Source organism: Sus scrofa, chromosome Y (genome assembly GCF_054392235.1).
Source record: "Sus scrofa isolate SSC_HxYL_T2T_F1_AM1 chromosome Y, Sscrofa_HxYL_maternal_Yorkshire_Landrace_v2.0, whole genome shotgun sequence".
In the NCBI taxonomy this organism is placed as follows: Eukaryota; Metazoa; Chordata; class Mammalia; order Artiodactyla; family Suidae; genus Sus; species Sus scrofa.
The window spans coordinates 16272575-16291623 of NC_139402.1; the positions used below are offsets into that span (position 1 = coordinate 16272575).

Below are 19049 nucleotides of genomic sequence, written 5' to 3' on the forward strand. Positions count from 1 at the left end.
CAGCAGAAATACAGAAAACCATAAGAGAATACTATGAACAACTGTATGGCAACAAGTTTGACAATGTGGAAGAAATGGACAATTTTCTAGAATCTTACAGCCTGCCAAAACTGAATCAAGCAGAAACAGACCAACTGAACAGACCAATCACTAGAAATGAAATTGAAGAGGTCATAAAATCACTCCCTACAAATAAAAGCCCAGGACCAGATGGCTTCACAGGTGAATTTTATCAAACATATAAAGAGGAATTGGTGCCCATCCTCCTTAAACTCTTTCAAAAGGTTGAAGAAGAAGGAATACTCCCAAAGACATTCTATGAGGCCACCATCACCCTCATTCCAAAACCCGGTAGAGATACCACCAAAAAAGAAAACTATCGCCCAATATCATTGATGAATATAGATGCAAACATTCTCAACAAAATCTTAGCCAACCGAATCCAACAACATACCAAAAAAATTATACACCATGACCAGGTTGGGTTCATCCCAGGTTCACATGGATGGTTCAACATACGCAAATCAATCAGCATCATACACCACATTAACAAAAAAAAAGTCAAAAATCATATGATCATCTCAATAGACGCAGAAAAAGCATTTGACAAAGTCCAACATCCATTCATGATCAAGACCCTCGCCAAAGTGGGTATAGAGGGAACATTCCTGAATATAATCAAAGCCATTTATGATAAACCCACAGCAAATATAATCCTCAATGGGGAGAAACTGAAAGCCTTCTCACTCAAATCTGGAACAAGACAGGGATGCCCACTCTCACCACTGCTCTTCAACATCGTTTTGGAAGTCCTAGCCACAGCAATTAGACAAACAAAAGAAATCAAAGGCATCCATATAGGAAGAGAAGAGATCAAACTGTCACTGTATGCACATGACATGATACTATACCTAGAAAACCCTAAGGATACAACCCCAAAACTCCTTGAACTGATTAATAAATTCAGCAAAGTGGCAGGATATAAGATTAACATTCAGAAGTCAGTTGCATTTCAGTACACCAGCAATGAAACATTAGAAAAGGAATACAAAAATACGATACCTTTTAAAATTGTACCTCACAAAATCAAATACCTCGGAATACACCTGACCAAAGAGGTAAAGGACCTATATGCTGAGAACTATAAAACCTTAATCAAAGAAATCAAAGAAGATGTAAAGAAATGGAAAGATATTCCATGATCCTGGATTGGAAAAATCAATATTGTGAAAATGGCCATCCTACCCAAAGCAATCTACAGATTCAATGCAATCCCTATCAAATTCCGCAGGACATTTTTCAGAGAACTAGAACAAACAATCCAAACGTTTATATGGAACAACAAAAGACCCAGAATCGCCAAAGCAATCCTGAGAAACAAAAACCAAGCAGGAGGCATAACTCTCCCAGACTTCAAGAAATACTACAAAGCCACAGTCATCAAAACAGTGTGGTACTGGGATCAAAACAGACAGACAGACCAATGGAACAGAATAGAGAATCCGGAAATAAACCCTGACACCTATGGTCAACTAATCTTTGACAAGGGAGGCAAGAACATAAAATGGGAAAAAGAAAGTCTATTCAGCAAGCATTGCTGGGAAATCGGGACAGCTGCATGCAAAGCAATGAAACTAGAACACACCCTCACACCAGGCACAAAAATAAACTCAAAAGGGCTGAAAGACTTAAATATACAACAGGACACCATCAAACTCCTAGAAGAAAACATAGGCAAAACACTCTCTGACATCAACCTCATGAATATTTTCTCAGGTCAGTCTCCCAAAGCAATAGAAATTAGAGCAAAAATAAACCCATGGGACCTCATCAAACTGAAAAGCTTTTGCACAGCAAAGGAAACCCAAAAGAAAAGAAAAAGACAACTTACAGAATGGGAGAAAATAGTTTCACATGATGCAACTGACAAGGGCTTAATCTCTAGAATATATAAGCAACTTATACAACTCAACAGCAAAAAAACCACTCAATCAATGGAAAAATGGGCAAAAGACATGAATAGACATTTCTCCAAAGAAGATACACAGATGGCCAGCAAACACATGAAAAAATGCTCAACATCGCTGATTATAAGAGAAATGCAAATCAAAACTACCATGAGATACCACCTCACACCAGTCAGAATGGCCATCATTAATAAATCCACAAATAACAAGTGCTGGAGGGGCTGTGCAGAAAAGGGAACCCTCCTGCACTGCTGGTGGGAATGTAAACTGGTACAGCCACTCGGGAGAACAGTTTGGAGATACCTTAGAAATCTACACATAGAACTTCCATAGGACCCTGCAATCCCACTCTTGGGCATTTATCCGGACAAAGCTCTACTTAAAAGAGACACATGCACCCGGATGTTCATTGCAGCACTATTCACAATAGCCAGGACATGGAAACAACCCAAATGTCCATCGACAGAGGATTGGATTCGGAAGAGGTGGTCTATATACACAATGGAATACTACTCAGCCATAAAAAAGGATGACATAATGCCATTTGCAGCAACATGGATGGAACTAGAGAATCTCATCCTGAGTGAAATGAGCCAGAAAGACAAAGACAAATACCATATGATATCACTTATAACTGGAATCTAATATCCAGCACAAATGAACATCTCCTCAAAAGAGAAAATCATGGACTTGGAGAAGAGACTTGTGGTTGCCTGATGGGAGGGGGAGGGAGTGGGAGGGATCGGGAGCTTGGGCTTCTCAGACACAACCTAGAATAGATTTACAAGGAGATCCTGCTGAATAGCATTGAGAACTATGTCTAGATACTCATGTTGCAACAGAAGAAATGGTGGGGGGAAAACTGTAATTGTAACGTATACATGTAAGGATAACCTGACCCCCTTGCTGTACAGTGGGAAAATTAAAAAAAAAAATTCAACTAAAAATTAAAAAAAAAAAAGAATCCATATAATCAAAATAGAAATGAAAAAGGAGAAATCACAACAGATACAGCAGAAATACGAAAACCATAAGAGAATACTCTGAACAACTACATGCCAACAAATTTGACAATCTGGAAGAGATTGAGAACTGTCTAGAATCTTACAGCCTGCCATAATTGAATCAAGGAAAACAGACCAACTGAACAGACCACTCACTAGAAATGAAATTGAAGATGTCATAAAAACACTCCCTAAAAATTGCCCAGGACTAGATGGGTTCACAGGTGAATTCAGCCAAATACATAAAGGGGATCTGGTGCCCATACTCTTTAAACTCTTTCAAAAGTTTGAAGAAGAAGGAATACTCCCATAGACGTTCTATGATGCCACCATCACCCTAACTCCAGAACCAGACAAAGATACCACTGAAAAACAAAACTATCGGCCAATATCTTGGAGGAATATTGATGCAAAAATTCTCAACAAAAGCTGAGGCAACCGAATCCAACAACATATCAAAAAAATCATACGCCATGCCAGGTAGGCTTCATCCCAGGTTCACAAGGATGATTCCACATAAACAAATGAACTTAACGTCATACACCACACTAACAAAATCAAAAATCATATGATCATCTCAATGGATACAGAAAAAGCATTTGAAAAAGTCCAACATCCCTTCATGATCAGGGCCCTCACCAAAGTCTGTAGAGAGGGAACATTTCTGAACATGATCAAAACCATTTAGGACAAACCCACAGCAAATATCATACACAAGGGGGGAAAAACTGAAAGCCTTCTCATTCAAATCTGGAACAAGACAGAGATCCCCTCTCTCACCACTGCTATTCAACATAGTGCAGGAAGTCCTAGCCACAGCAATTAGACAAACAGAAGACAAAAAAGCATCCACATGAGAAGAGAAGAGATAAAACTGTCACTGTATGCAGATGATATGAGCCTATGCATAGAAAACCCTAAGGACTCAAAACAAAAATTACTTGAACTGATTAATAAATTCAGCAAAGTAGCAGGCTATAAGATGAACATTCAGAAGTCAGCTGCATTTTTCTATACCAGCAATGAAATATTAGAAAAAGAATACCAAAATGCAGTACCTTTTCAAATTGCACCTCACAAAAACAAATACCTCGAAATACACCTAACCAAGGAGGTAAAGGATTATATGCTGAGAACTATAAAACTTTAATCAAAAAAATCAAAGAAGATGTATGGAAACGGAAGGTAATCCATGTTCATAGAATGGAAAAAACAATATGGTAAAAATGGCCATGTTACACAAACCAATCTACAGGTTCAATGCAATCCCTAGCAGATTAAACATGACATTTTTCGCAGAACTAGAACAAACCATCAAAACGTTTATATGGATCCACAAAAGACCCAGAATTGCCAAAACAATCCTGAGAAACAATACCCTAGCAGGAGGCATAACTCTTCCAGACTTCAAGCAATATTGCAAAGCCACAGTCATCAAAATAGTGTGGTATTAGTATCAAAACAGAGAGACAGACCCATGGAACAGAATAGAGAACCTGGAAATGAACCCTGACACCTATGGGCAATTCATCTTTGACAAGGGTGACAAGAACATCAAATGGGAAAGAGAAAGTGTATTCAGCAAGCATTGCTGGGAAACCGGGACAGCTGCATGCAAATCAGTGAAACGAGAACACACCCTCACACCATGCACCAAAATAAACTCCAAGTGGCTGACAGACTGAAATAGAAGACAGGACACCATCAAACTCCTAGAAGGGAATATAGGCAAAACACTCTCTGACATCAACCTCATGAATATTTTCTCAGCTCTTTCTCCCAAGGCAACAGAAATAAGAGCAGAATTAACCCAAAGGGACCTAACCAAACTCTTTGTTTACTTCTTTATCGGCTGCTCCATGGGTATAGAGTACAGCAAAAGTGATTTTACCCTCACCCTGAAACTTCCCGAGCCTGGTTCTGAAATGAGGATCTTTACACCTGTCACTGTGTCATCACTCTCCTGGCCTCCTCTTTTCACCTTGCTAAGTTACCTCTTCATTTGTAGAATCCCCTTCCCATCCACAATCTCTCTGCAAGTTAAACTGTACACATCTGGATAAATATAACTAAAGACAGAACCTATATGGAAGATGGCGGAATAGAAGGACTGGTGTTCAACTTATCTCCTAAAAACAACAAAGTTATCTCCTAAAAACAACAAAGTTCACAACTAAAGACTGAGCATTCTTCACCCAAATGGGCTGGAAACCTTAAAAAAGACGTCCTACTCCAGAAGAAAAAGAGGAGGCCACATCAAGAGGTAGGAGGGGCAATTTCATGATATAAACAACCCCATACCTCCCAGGGGGGGGTGGAAGGTCCACAGACTGGAAACTAACCGGCCCACAGAGACTCACCTACAGGAGGGAGAGTTCTGAGCCCCACATCAAACTCTGCCATGTGGGGATCTGGCACGGGGAGAAAGAGCCCCTGGAGTATCTGGCATTGAAGGCCAGTGGGGCTTGTGTGCAGGAGCTCCACAGAACTGCGGGAAACAGAGACCCCATTCTTCAAAGGCGCACACAAACTTCCACATGCACTGGGTCCCAGGGCAAAGCAGAGTCTCCATGGGAGTCTGGGTCAACATTGACCACAGTCCTTGGAGGACATCCTGGGAAATCAGGGGTGAACGTGGCTTATTGTGAGGGAAGGACATTGAAAGCAAAGCTCTTGGGAATATTCAGTAGCCACACGTTTCTCTGGAGGTGGCCATTTGGGGAAAATGCCAGGCCCCACCAGTCAGTCAGCTGCTGAGAGGCCCCAGGACAAACAACAACGCAGGTGGGATCACAGCCCTGCCCCTCAGTAAACAGCCTACCTAAAGACCCCTCAGGCACACAGCTGCCTCTAATCCCATCCAGAGACTAAGCCCCACCCACCGGAGGGATTAGAATCGGCTCCACCTACCAGGGGGCAGGCATCAGCCCCTTCCATCAGAAAGCCTACAGCAAGCACCCAAACTGACTCCAGCCACAGGGGGGCAGACATAGAAGTAAGAGAGGCTACAACTCTGTTATCTGTAAGAAGGTCACCACACCAAAAACCTATAAACATGAAAAGACAGAGAACTACAACTCAGATGAGGGAGAAAGGAAAAACCCCAGAAAATCAGCTAGGCCATGAGGAGAATCTCAGCCTCCAGGAAAAAGACTATAGAGTGTTGATGCTAGAGATGATGCAAGACATTGGAAATAAACTGGAGGTCAAGATGGATAACTTACAGGAACCACTGTCCACAGAGATGCAGGAAATAAATCTTTTTTTTTTTTTTTTTTTCTTTCTTTTTTTTTTATTAAATTTTATTTTCCCACTGTACAGCAAGGGGGTCTGATTATCCTTACATGTATACATTACAATTACAGTTTTTCCCCCACCATTTATTCTGTTGCAACATCTTAAACAAGAAGAGATGCAAAATACAATGCCTGAAATAAAAAAATTCACTCGAAGCAGCTAACAGCAGAATCCTGGAGGCGAAGAATGAATAAGAGAGGTGGAGGACAGATCATTGGAAATTACGGATGTAGAACAGAAAAGAGAAAAAAGATTGAAAACAAACGAAGAGAGTCTCAGAGAACTCTGGGACAACATTAGAGGCACCAACATCCCTATTAGAGGGGTGCCAGAAGGAGAAGAGAGAGAGAAGGCGACAGAAAAAAATATTCCAAGAGATAATAGCCAAAACCTCCGCTAACATGGGGAAGGAATCGCTCACTCAAATCCAGGAAGCACAACGAGTACTATATAAAATAAACACAAGGAGGCACACCCCAAGACACATATCAATCAAACTGACCCAAATTAAAGACAAAGAGAAAATCTTGACAGCAGCTAGGGAAAAGAAACAAATAACATACAGGGAAACCCAACAAGGGTATCGGCAGAGTTTTCAACAGAAACTCTGCAGGCCCAGAAGGGAGTGGCACGATAGACTTAACATGATGAAAGGAAAAATCCTCCAACCAAGATTCCTCTACCCATCAAGGCTCTCGCTCAGATTTGAAGAAGATAGCAAAACCTTCACAGATAAGCCAAAGCTGAGAGAATTCAGCGACATGAAACCAGCCTTACAACAAACACTAGAGGAAATTCTATAGGTGGAAAAGAACAAGAGAAGATTGGAAGAAAAAAGAGCAGCAAAAACAAATCCATAGTAATAAATAAAAAGGCAATAAGAACATACATATCAATAATCACCTGTAATGTGAATGGACTAAATCCCCCAGCCAAAAGACGTAGACGGGCTGAATGGATACAAAAACAAGACCCGTACATATGCTGTCTTCAAGAGACCCATAGGGACACATACAAATTGAAAGGGAGAGGATGGAAGAAACTATTTCATGCAAACAGGGATCAACAGAAAGCTGGAGGAGCAAGACTCATATCAGACTTTAAAATGAAGAATACTTTCAGGGACAAAGAAGGCCAATTACATAATGACCAAAGGATCAATCCATGAAGATGATATAACAATTTTAAATATCTATGCATCCAACGCAGGTTCACCACTATATATAATGCAACCGCTAACAACCTTAAAAGGACAAATTGACAATAACACAATCATCGTGGGGGACTTGAACACCCCACTTACAGCAATGCACAGATCAACCAGACAGAAAATCAATAAGGAAACACAAGTCCTGAATAATGCATTAAACCAGATGGACTTAAGAGATATTGATAGGACATTTTATCCAAAAGCAACGGAATACACATTCTTCTCAAGTGCACATGGAACAGTCTCTAAGATGGATCACATCCTGGGCTACAAATCCAACCTCGGTAACTTCAAGAAAATCGAAATCACATCAAGCATCCTTCCGACAACAACGCTATACAGCCGGAAATCAACAACAAGCAAAAAACTGCAAAAAACGAAAACACATGGAGGCGAAACAACATGCTACTCAACAAGCAATGGATCACTGAAGCAATCGAAGAGTAAATTAAAAATTACCTGGCAGCAAATGACAACAAGATACAACACTCCAAAACCCTTGGGATGCAGCAAAAGCCGTTCTAAGAGGAAAGTTTATATCCAAACAAGCCCACCTCAGGAAACAAGGAAAAGCTCGAATAAACAAGATAGCTCTACATCTGAAGCAGCTAGAGCAAGAAGAACAGACAAGACCTAAAGTTAGTAGAGGGAAGGAAATCATAAAGAGCAGAGCAGAAATCAATGACATAGAAACAAAGAAACCCATCGAAAAGATGAATGAAACGAAAAGCTGGCTCTTTGAAAAGATCAACAAAATTGATAAACCCCTAGCCAGACTTATCAAGCAAAAAAAAGAGAGGACTCAAATCAATCAAATTAGAAATGAAAAAGGAGAAGTAACACGGACATCACAGAAATACAAAGGATCCTAAGAGACTACTATCTGCAACTATATGCCAATAAAATGGAAAAACTAGAAGAAATGGGAAAATTCTTACATAAGTATGATCTTCCAAGACTAAACCAAGATGAAGTAGAAAAGACAATTGGACCAATCGCAAGAACTGAAATTGAAACGGTGATTTAAAAACTTCCAACCAACCAAAGTCCAGGGCCAGATGGCTTCACAGACGAATTCTATCAAACATTTAGAGAAGAGCTAACACCTCTCCTTCTGAATCTATTTCCAAAAATTCCAGAAGAAGGGATACTCCCAAACTCATTCTATCAGGCCACTATCACCCTGATACCACAACCAGACAAAGACACCACAAAAAAAGACAACTACACGCCAATTTCACTGATGAACATCAATGCAAAATCCTCCACAACATACTAGCAAACCGCATCCAACAATACATTCAAAGGATTGGACATCATGATCAAGTGGGATTTATCCCAGGGATGCAAGGGCTCCTCAATATCCTCAAATCCATCAGGTGGTACACCACATTCACAAACGGAAGAAGAAAAACCATATGATCCTCCCAATAGATGTGGAAATAAAGCCTTTGACAAAATCCAACACCCATTTCTGATAAAAAAAACCCTTCAGAAAGTGGGCATAACAGGAACCTACCTCAACATGATAAAGGCCATATATGACAAACCCACAGCAAACATCATTCTCAATGGCGAAAAGCTGCAAGAATTCCCGTGGAGATCAGGAACAAGACAAGGATGTCCGCTCACGCCACTACTCTTCAACATTGTTCGGGAAGGCCTAGCCACAGCCATCAGAGAAGTAAAAGAAATAAAAGGAATCCAAATTGGAAAGGAAGAAGTGAAACTTTCCCTATTTGCAGATGACATGATACTATACCTAGAGAATCCTCAAGACTCTACCAGAAAACTGTTAGAGCTCATCCACCAAATTGGCAAAGTCGCAGGATACAAAATCAATACACAGAAATCAATGGCATTTCTGTACACTAACAATGAAAGAGCAGAAAGAGAAATTAGGGAAGCAATCCCGTTTACCATTGTATCCAAAAAAAAAAAAAAAAACCTAGGAGTAAACCTACCTAAAGGGACAAAAGACCTGTACTCTGAAAACTATAAGCCACTGATGAAAGAAATCAAAGATGACACCAATAGATGGAAAGATATACCATGCTCATGGATTGGAAGAGTTAATATTATCAAAATGACTATACTACCCAAGGCAATCTACAGATTCAATGCAACCCCTATCAAATCACCAAGGAGTGTTTTCACAGAACTCGACCAAAATGTTTTAAAGTTTCTTTGGAAGCACAAAAGACCCACACTAGCCAAAGACATCCTGAAAAAGAAAAATGGAGCTGGAGGAATCAGGCTCCCGGACTTCAGACTCTACTACAAAGCAACAATCATCAAAACCGCATAGTACTGTCACAAAGACAGAAATAGAGATCACTGGAACAGGGGAGAAAGCCCAGAGGTAAACCCACACACCTACAGCCAACTCATCTATGACAAAGGAGGCAAGAATATACAATGGAGAAAGGACAGCTGGTTCCGTAAGTGGTGCTGGGAAAACAGGACAGCCACATGGAAAAGGATGAAAAGAGAACACTCCCTAACACCATACACAAAAATGAACTCCACATGGATGAAAGACGCAGATATAAGACCAGACACTATCAGACTCCTGGAGGAAAACATAGGCCAAACACTCTGATATAAACGGTAGCAACATCTTCTCGGATCCACCTCTCACAGTATTGACAACACAAACAAAAAGGTACAAATGGGACCTAATCAAACTTCAACGCTTCTGCACAGCAAAGGAAACCCTAAACAAAACAAAAAAGACAACCCACAGAATGGGAGAAAATCTTTGGAAGTGAAGGGACTGACAAGGCATTCATGCCCAAAATTTATAAACACCTTCTGCAGCTCCACACCCACAAAACAAACAACCCCATCGAAAAACGGGAAGAAGATCTAAACAGACAGTTCTCCAAAGAAGACATACAGATGGCCAAGAAACACATGAAAGGATGTTCGACATCACTCATTATTAGAGAGATGCAAATCGAAACCTCTCTGAGGTACCACCTTACACCAGCCAGAATGCCCATCATCCAAAATCTACAAACAATCAGTGTTGGAGAGGGAGCGGTGAAAAAGGAACCCTAGTACACTGTTGGTGGGATTGTCAATTGGTGCAACCACTGTGGGAAGCAGTATGGAGAGTGCTCAGAAAAGTAAACACAGAACTCCCATTGGATCCAGCAATCCCACTCCTGGGCATCTACCCAAAAAAGCCATGACTCACAAAGACATATGCACTCCAATGTTCATTGCAGCACTATTTTCAATAGCCAAGACATGGAAACAACCTAAATGTCCATCAACAGAGAAGTGGATCAAGAAGATGTGGTACATATACACAATGGAATATTACTCAGCCTTTAAAAGGAGCAAAACACTGGCATTTTTTTTGCAACATGGATGGACCTAGAAACGATCATGCTAAGTGAAGTCAGCCATACAATGAGACACCAACAACAAATGCTTTCACTGATCTGTGGAATCTGAAAAAAGGATAGACTGAACTTCTCTGCAGAAGAGATGCTGACTCACAGACATTGAAAAAAATTGTGGTCTCTGGAGGAGACAGTTTGGTGGGTGGTGGGATGTGCTTGGGCTTTGGGATGGAAATCCTGTGGATTCAGATTGTTATGATCATTATACAACTACAGATGTGATAAATTCCTTTGAGAAATATATGTGTGTGTGTATGTGTACACACATATATATGATTAAAGACAATATTACCATCCAATTTAGTCGAGCATCTCATGACTAAGAGGAAGGAAAGCACTGTGCATCAATGCTAAATAGTAAAGAGATGCAAAGCCCAAACTAAATCTCATTCGTTATACAGGTAAGTTCATACAACGTATTATAGGCATCTTTTCAAGATAAAACTTTGCACTCTCTCCTATGGTTGTGATTCAAGGTACAGTTTGCAATTTGGAGCTCAGAGACACCTGAATTAGGCTGTCTTCCCCTGATAGCCCCAAAGGTGACTTCTTTCATATATGATCCAGCCATTCTAGCACCCCAAAATTCTCAGCCATGGTTTAATGAGACATTTTAAATTCTTAACATGAACTCCTATTTTTTTCACATATACATAATATTTTATCAGCCAATCCCCCACAAAATCTGCATGTGTAAATCTAAGGGCATGTCCTGTGAAGAAAATAGTCACTAACATTCTCCAAAAAAAAAAAAAAAAAAAAAAATCAGGAGAAATCACTGTCAAATTTCATGAAACTACATTTCGTGGAGTGTCTATCTTCATGAAATGTTTACTGAAAGGAAAATTCACGACCATTTGTTAATACAAAGCATTCTGACTTAAGAACTGCATTACACTAAGACATAGTGCCAAACTAGACACTCTTTCTAGTTGTGAAAATATTCCATCCTTAAATGTGATAAATATGGAAAGCATCATGTATTTTTGACACATATTAAATATTTACCAAAGCTGGAATGGGAAACCACTCACAACATTTTTGTAACACTTCTTTCAGCCATGAAGCCACAGAAATTCTTACCAAACATGAGGTCTCTTTGTGCAAAGGAGCAGCTTGTTATCCCATATTAAGACCACTTCATAAAATCTAGGTCCTATTTTATGTTGCTACTCCTTTGTTTCTGGACTCCTACACAATAAAGTTCAGAAAACCAGATCAATGCACCCAAACTGCTGAGACCCTTATATTTTCCAAATAAGAACCAACTCTCTGGAACAATGATGGCCCTGACTACCTTTTAGCTTTGTAAGTTCCACCGCACACCATACCTTGGCAAATTCTCACCCTCTCCACCTACCCCTCCATGACCCTATCTTGGAACAGTCTCACCCTTTCCTCATATGCACATTTTACAGCCTGAGGCTAAGCCTGACACTGGTTACCTCAGCCACAAGCCCCTAGGAAACCTGCAACCCCATAATGCCAGGAAGGCCTAGCCTTCTCACACATCCCCTGGCCATTTCCTGGTCACAAAACCTATGGGAAACCTCAATGCTCCTGACTCTATGCCCTACTTATTTCCTCACCAAAACCCCTCCGCCTATTTCCTGTTCTAACAAAAGAAAAAAAAAAAGACTACGATTCCATGTAATCTTGGATTATATCCTTTGGCTCTTTCAAGAATGGCAAGTTTCCTCTTACACTCATATAAGTCGTTTTTCTTATAAACTCTCTTGTTATGACTTATCTCCTACTTGTTGGATTTCCTTAATGGTATGGGCCTTACATAAACGCAAAATCGCTACTTCATGAATGCTTAGCATATATTGATAGACATACCAACAAGAATCATATTTGCTGTGCTAATGTGACTATGAAAATGTCAGGTTCCCAGCAGCGTGGAGACAGACCCCCATTGAGCCCATATATGGCTGTTCAACTTGGAGACCTGCTATGGACAACCTCTCCCAGAATTGGATGCTCCGTTTGAGCAGCAAGAACCAACGGACTGAGGAAAACACCTGGAGGCATACGTTAACTTCTATAGTGATGAACTGCTCTCTGTCATGGGACTTGACCCCCTACTCCTCCCTTGACCTTCCCCTCCTCTTTCTTCATTGTTCCCATCAAGGTTCCTGCCATGAACTCCCACCACTGATTCCTGCCACAGATCCTTTATAAGCCTAGCCCCTCCTCACAGTCAAGGCTGGTGCCCTCCTGAGCCATTAATAAATCTCTCCTGTTTATCAAATGCCCTTGCCCACTCCTCCCTCAGCAAACTTCACATATGGTGCTAAACCCCAAGCGGGCATGATACGAGAATGGGAATCAGATCAGTGGGGCCCCAAACTCCTGGGTTTGAAAGCCAGAGAGCAGCAGGCAGGGGCAGCTCTTCCTGGCTTAACCTCTGGATCCCACCCAGGTTTGGGTCCCTGATGAGAGGGATGGGATGCAAGTGTCTATGCATTCTACAGACCTAGTGTGATGCTTTGTTGCAGAAGGTTGTACTCTGATGTGCCAGAGGAACTGGGGCCCAAGAGCCATGCTGACAGGAGTCCAAGAAAAGTGACATTTTCTCACCCAAATATAAGAAGGCAAGTGCTGGATGCAGAGGCAGTCATGGAAAGGTGGAATTCCCCGTTAGGAGGTCCTGCCTGGCTGAGCAGGAGAGGACTGGTGCAGAGGTGCCTGGATCAGCGAAAAACCTCCCTCTCTGTCCCTCAGCGTCCACTATCCAGACTTTAGAGACACTCAGCCTAAGAAGTGGCACTCCCTAAGGTGGCCCCTTCCTTAGCCCACGTCCCCTCTTAGTCCTCATCATGGCGAAGAAGCCCTCCACTCCTCCACAGGGGACACGTCTTGGTGGCCTCTATGGAATTTAGGTATTCCTAAGAGGAAATGTTAGGTCCAAGCATCTTTACTTCTTCTGTAACTCCGTGTGCACAGGATAAACATTAGCTAATGGCTCTCAATGCTCCCAAAATGCCACTTTCAATTTTTTTCTATAGTGATGTTGTATTTGTTTTTCCATTATAGCTGGTCCACCGTGTTCTGTTCATGTTCTGCTTCATCACTGTACAGCGTGGTGAGCCCCTTCCACATACATGTATGCATTCTATTTTCTCCCTTTATCATGCTCCGCCCTGAGGGACCAGACAGAGTTCCTAGGGCTACACAGCAAGATCCCATTGCTAATCCAATCCAAAGGCACTAGAAGGCATCTATTAACCCCAAGCACCCCATCCATCCCACTCCCTCCCTCTCCCTCTCCCCCTTGGCAACCACAAGTCCACATTCAATGTAAATAGCTTGAGTGACCTCAATAACATTTGTCACTGTAATGACGAGTGGCATGAAAGGCCCTATGTCTTTACCCTCAGCCCATACCCCTCCCTCTGTTCTCCTTGCTTCACATTTCAAATTCTTCTCCACCATTCTTGTCATAGTCCCGCTCATTCTGACAGCTCCTGCTTTGATCCTGCAGATCATTATTCTCCACAATACAAATCTCTCCATGCCTCCAGCTTTCCCCCAACTCAAAATCCTCCACTCTCTGACCCAAGCCGTCCTCAGCTTCTCCCCATCCTAACCCAGATACTGACCTCTCTCTCTCTCTCTCTCTCTCTCCTCCTCATTCACAGTTCTGTACCCAGTTTCCTCCTTCTCCAAACTCCTCCAACCAGCTCCTTTGGTCCCTTGAAGGGGAGTTTCCAGCACTGGAGGGATTGCCCAGGTCCATGTCCCCATTTCCATGTCCAACCCCTCCCACTTAAATTGAAAAACAAAAAAGATGAGACTCCTTCTCTTCTGATCCCTCCATCTACATTTAAGGAATTTGAACAAATCACTCAGTCCTGTGACCTTACCTGCCATGGTGTTGATGTCACCTTATCCTTCATCCTCGACCTTGAGGAAAAGGAAAGGGTCTGGTTAGCCACTCATGCCCACACAGAGGACCTCTGCTGGCAAAACAAGAACCAAAGAGTGCGGGCGGTAGCAGTCCCAAGACAGGATCCAAACTGGGACTCTCCAGTCGATTCCCAGGCCTTCAGACACCAGAGTCACATGGTAACTTGTCTCATAGGAGGACTATGTGAAGCAGGTCTTAACTAAAAAAAGAAGAAGAAATTCATCAAAGCCCACATGAAAAACCTGCTCTCCTTCCTGATTAACAGAGGCACTTCAAAAAGATACATAGTTAGACCTTTCCCATTTGGAGGGAATCTTTCCTTCCACACTCCCTTCATCTCTCAGTCTGTCCCTGACATAAGGCACAGATTACAAAAGTGGGAGGATGGCCCTCAAACCCCTCAGCAGGATGTCTTCACCCTCACCTTCAAGGTCTTTAATAATCAGCATAAAGAGGCTGAAAGCCAACACTTAAAAAGAGATCGGGCTAAATACAAAATGCAGGCAACTGCCATTCAGGGCTCCCCCAAATATCAGCCCCCTCCCTGGACAATGGCTCTAAGGCACTCCAGGCCCATGCTGCAGGTGTGATAAGAGAGGCCACTGGAAACCTCTCAGGGGAGGGCCACACCCCTCCCTGCAGGGAGACCAGAATCCTTGGGCCTCAACAGGCCAAGCCACCTTGGCAGGATCACAGAAGACTGAGGGTGCCCTGGAAACCCCTGGATCCTGGACCCACAACTACTACTCGGGTGAAGCACCAGGTAACTCTGCTAGTTGTAGGCAAGCTGGTATCCTTTCTTATCAACACAGGGGCCACTTACTCAGCACAACGTGAATTAACAGGTCACAAACACCCCTCTCAAGTCTCTATTGTGCATGTTGGTGGTCTCATCTCCAAACCCTTACCATAGCCCCTTCTAACCTGCACCTCAGCAGGGACACCCTTTAGCTGTTCTTTCCTGATATTAACCAAGTGCCCAGCCCCAATTCTTGGCAGAGATATTTTATCTAATTTCAGACCCTCCCTCAGACTTCTCACTCCTGTCTCTCTTTCCGGGCCCTCTCTCCTCCCCCTTGCTCATCTAGAACATGATAAGCTACCTCTCCCTGCCTCCGTTCTTTTGCCCTGGGTGTGGGATACCTCCACCCATTCCATAGCTCAGCAGCTTGCTCCAATTCAAACTGAAAGATCTAACTTAAATGGGCATGTCTTCAGAGTCATTGGCAGAAGCCTTTCTTATTGCACCTAGGTTTGATAAAAGTCAAATCGGATGCTGAGGCTTCAGTTACTAAGAAGGGACCGCAACATCACTTAAGACTATTATCGGTGTTTTGGTGCTATGCTGTGATGTTCTGTACCAGGAAACACATACTTTTAGAAATGATAAAAAGTCCATCCAGAAAAGTAGACATTGTGTTTTCAGTAAAGAAGGAAGGAGGAATGGAATTGCATTCTATTAAGGGAACAGAAAGTAAGTCTGTCGTGTAGCTTGTTATTTTGAATGGAAAGCTAGCAGACAGAATAATACGGATACAGAAAGTGATGGAAGATTTCTGCGAAGTGGACACTAGACAGGATTTTCAAGCTTGGTCGGGACTGACTGGGAGTTTAAAGTTAAAAAATAAACTAACTTTAAAGGTAAGCTCGTGTAAAACTTGAATTAAGTTTCTGTCTCTCTGCTAAAAGAAAGGTTTCTGAACCTTCTTAACCTTACCTTGTTCATACTCTTGATAACAGGTTACATGAATCGATTGGCCTTTAATTTGTATTTGCTTTTGAAATCCTTTGTTACGTTGGTTGAGTGACTAGGTAATGTTTTACAATAAAGTGAGATTCTGTTTGGCCAGGTGTTTAAAATATGCATTCTCTCTCTCTCTCTGCGTGTGTGTGTGTGTATTTGCAAATTTCCTAAGTGTAAATTACAGTGTTACAGGGGCGAAATTGTCAGATGAAAGGTATGAACCCAATCTATAAAGATACAGCTCACAACTTACTCCCTCATTCTCAGACATTTGCCAACCTGATGACCTTGTAGCATGGGAAAAGTGTGCCCCTAAATCACAGGAGGGAAGATAGGTAAGCAACAGCTGTGAATTCAAGAGCCATGACTGTGGGAAATCCAAGTGGCAGCTTGGTTCTTCCTGGCTCCCCAGAAAACCCATTAATGAAAAGAAATGCTTTGAAAATATGTTTCCCCTTTGGGGTATTCCTTCTATAGTTCTAGGTTGACAATATTTGGTGAAAATGAGGGTCATTTTAGAGAAAATCTTGTGACTCATACTCTAGTTCTGTGTTTTGAGGTTAGGGTTCACTTTCTAAAACTCACTTCCCAAATAGTTCTTTGAGGCTGTGTTACAATATTTCAATGTTTAAGGGGGTTACTAAGAACATAGTCTCAGCATGGGAAGCTGAGTGCTGCAATCTGTCTCTGGGAGAATATCTGATGCCCCACGATAACCAGGGGGTTATACATTCTGGGAAAGTATCATTTAAAGGGTTGTCTCCAGCCTAGATGGAATGTTTCTTGTCAGGAATACTTAAGTACCATATGCACAAGCAAAGTGAATAAAATAACTCTTAAAATCTCTATTTCCCTCTTAGGAAGGACATCCACATTGCACTGGTCTACAGAGAGAACTACTGACATCAAACTCACCCTAAAACAAGGCCCTAATAACAGAAACACCAATGCCTGGACAAAAAGAAGACACCATCAGAAGGAGACCACTATCCCAAGATTCCCCCCCCCACGACCACATGGTCATTTGTTGACCTTCTCATCTACCTTGGTGGGTTTCTCCCCTCCAAGGCTCTTCTCAGTGATGTTCCTAGGTGGGATCCCCTCACCTGGCCAACTAATACCTGCTCTCACAAGGGCACAATTATGTTTCCTTCAACTGTTACTCAAGCTCAATCAGCAGGTAAGACTTTAGCCAAGTGACATAACTCTCCTGGGCTACATTAATTGAAATTTAAAGGCTCCCTTGTGTTGGGAATGTTTAAACTGTCAAGGGATAACCAGCCTTAGAACACTGGGGAGTACAGCTGAGTGGACAAGCCAGAATGAAATTTCCTTTAAAGAAAAGGAACGGACTAATCCAGCTGAACAGCGATAAAACAGGGCTGTTTTGTGTGAAGCTTTTCAATTTTCATTTATGACTTTATGAATACTGCTTTCCACATAATTTTTGAGACCACAAATATTTTCATATATTTTTCCACTCCTTATCAGAATAGGTTATTTTGTTTTTACTGCCACCAATATATTGTTATATTTTCTACTGCACAGCATGGTGAGCCAGGTACACAGACATGTTTACATTATTTTCTCATATTATCTTGCTCCATCACAAGTGAGGAGACATAGTTCCCAGGGCTACACAGCATCTCACTGCTTATCCATTCCGAAGGCAAGAGACTGCGTCAATGAACTCCAAGCTCCCACTCAATCCCACTCTGTCCCAGTCCCCCTCCCCCTGGAAACCACAAGTCTATTCTCAAATTCCATGTTTTTCTCTTCTGTGGAAAGCTTCACTTGTGCTCTAAAATAGACACCAGATATAAGTGTTATCATGTGGTCTTTGTCCTTCTCTTTCTGACTTCCTTCTCTCAGCATGAGAGTCTCTAGGTTTATGTTTTATTCACTGTCTCCACAAAATTGCTATCTCTTGCATTTCCAGAAGTGTAACTGAGTCACTGAAAATGATATATGGTTCCATATGAGATCAGTGGTCTCTAGATATGGGAACATGCAGCAAGAGGGAATATTTTCCTGGACCATAAAAACTAGGAAGATGGGTGGTCCAGAGACATTTGGCTACTCCTAGTATGGCTTTGTCCAGGACTAGCACATTGAGTGGCCTATCTGTGACATCATTGCCAGACCTAGCAATGTTCATTGCTGGTACTGTGAGATGAAATGGTCATGAAATGCCTCCCCAAACTATGGTCAAATGTACGGCCATGGGGGAGTATGGCCAACTGTGACCTCAAGTTAGCACTTGCCTAGAGGCTCTCTGTGCAGGAAAACTTGAGGCACAGCAGCTGTTGACCTGCAGCACCTGCTGAGCAGAGCTCAGCGAGGAGACCAGGGGTGAGGCACAGGCCTTCAAACTGATTTCAGGTGAGGATCTCTATGGGCCCAATTCTTGCATCTTCTCTCATCTAGAAATACAGAGATCATTGACCATGGCATCTGCTGGGCCAAAAGGGAGAAAAGGCAGAATGGAGTAGCTGTGGGTC

General features: G+C 42.1%; 1 pseudogene; it reads left to right on the forward strand.

Moving 5' to 3' along the window:
- Positions 1 to 17451, forward strand: part of LOC146394403 (heat shock transcription factor, Y-linked-like) — a 128465-nt pseudogene extending 111014 nt beyond the window's left edge.
- Positions 17452 to 19049: the final 1598 nt, after the last annotated feature.